The sequence below is a fragment of the Otolemur garnettii genome, unplaced genomic scaffold (genome assembly GCF_000181295.1).
Source record: "Otolemur garnettii isolate 467f Iridium unplaced genomic scaffold, OtoGar3 scaffold00116, whole genome shotgun sequence".
Classification (NCBI taxonomy): Eukaryota; Metazoa; Chordata; class Mammalia; order Primates; family Galagidae; genus Otolemur; species Otolemur garnettii.
Window position 1 is genome coordinate 5,022,444 of NW_003852511.1, and position 1,915 is coordinate 5,024,358.

At 47.0% G+C, this 1,915-nt stretch overlaps 1 protein-coding gene across 1 annotated transcript in view; it reads left to right on the plus strand.

Moving 5' to 3' along the window:
• GPR137B (G protein-coupled receptor 137B) overlaps positions 1–1,915 on the plus strand; it is a 52,227-nt gene that overhangs the window by 42,464 nt on the left and 7,848 nt on the right. The gene's annotated exons all lie outside the window — the stretch shown is intronic.

Genomic DNA, 1,915 nt, shown 5'->3' on the forward strand with positions numbered 1-1,915 from the left:
CTCCAAAGTAGCTGGGTCTATAGGCGCCCACCACAATGCCCAGCTAGTTTTTGTTGTTGTAGTTGTCATTGTTGTTTGGTTGGCCTGGGCTGGGGTTTGAACCCACCACCTATGGTGTATGTGGCCGGCACCCTAGCCGCTGAGCTACAGGTGCTGATCCCCCTTAACTATTTCATTGATACCTTCTCTTAATTCTCTTTGGAGAGAGAATGTGTTTTTTCAGTTTAGCTTTATTTTACAAAGAAAAAAAATATAAGCTTCATTGCAAGGTCTGGGGAACATGATTACTTAATGCAGCACAGCCTTGATAGTATTAATCCTTGATTCGCTGTGAGCCAAATGTGTAAGCTTTTGTTTTAGCAGAGGACAATGGAGAATGGTAATCCGGTCCTTCACCTGTCTCGCTTGCCAGATGGCGAGTAGGACAGGGACAGGGAAACACAAACATCCCCGGGAGGAATGCTAAAGCCACGCCCCCAGCTCGGTCACATTTCTGTTCAACCAGCCTTATAGAAATGCCTTTATAGGGCAGGACAGAAAATATAGAACTGGGTAGACTGAGAAAGCTTCTGGGAGCCCTTCCCCATAAGTCATTCCAACTACACAAACTAGTGGTAGATTATTGACCCACTGATCTACGAAACCCAGGAAAAAAATAACAGTGAGTAGATGTGGGGCAGTGTGACTGAAGAGTGGGTGGTAAGGAAAGTGTAGATGAATGACTTCCACAAATTATTGTTATTATTTCATACCAAGATCATAACCAGCTTGTGGTGGTCTTTCTTACTCATCTTTGTATAGTCATTAATGAGCTAGGTGTGGAAAAAAGTGAGGTGGGACGTGGCGGCTCACACCTGTAATCCCAGCCCTCTGGGAGTCCCAGGTGGGTGGATTGCCTGAGCTCATGAGTTCGAGACCAGTCTGAGCCAGAGTAAGACCCCATCTCTAAAAAATAGCTGGGCATTGTGGCAGGCACCTGTAGTCCCAGCTACTTGGGAGGCTGAGGCAAAAGTATTGCTTAAGCCCAGGAGTTTGAAGTTGCTGTGAGCTGTGACGGCATGGCACTCTGCCTAGGGCAACAAAGTGAGGCCCTGTCTCAAAAAAGAAAAAAATAAGACAGGGCTGGGAGGATGGGTGAAGCACAGTCTGACCAATCGGCCTGGGAATAGAGTCACAGGGGCTCAGGCTACAGCCAGGATGAAACTCAGCAGTGTTCTCTAGTTCTGTGGTTCCCAGCCCCTGAGCTGTGGATGGGTTCTGGTGTCCATGACCTATTAGGAATCAGGCCTCACAGCAGCAGCAGAACAGCAGGCAAGTGAACAAATCTTGATCTGTATTTACAGCCAGTTCCCATCCATCACTCACATCTCTGGAGCGTGAACCCCCTTGTAAGCCGCACATGCGAGGAATCCAGGTTGCACACTCCTTATAGGAATCTAACGCCTGATGGCCTGAGGTGGAGACGTAATCTGCTCAAATCATCTCCAAAACATCCCCCTCAATCCATGGAAAAATTGTTTTCCGTGCAGCCTGGTGCCAAAAAGGTTGGGGACTGCTGTTGTAGATGGTACAGTCACTCCCTGTACAGTGGGTCTATACTTTATTTTATCTTTGCTTACATTGGGACCGTGTGGAGGCTTCTGTAAAATTAGGCCCTATGCATCTTCTCCTTTTTGGCAATAAATCTCTGATGGGTAGGCAGTGGGTTCTAGGTGACACCAGTTGCCTTGTTCTTCCTTCTCTGAAGATAACTGAAGTTATCCAGCAATGTTGTTTGACTAAGGGAGAGGTGAGGAGTCTTCCTGAGCATAATTCCCACTGCTCACTGAGGCTCACCTGGGCTTTGTTTGTTTGAGCTTTTTTTTTTTTTTTTCAGAGACAGAGTCTCACTTTTTCACCCTCTGTAGAGGGCTGT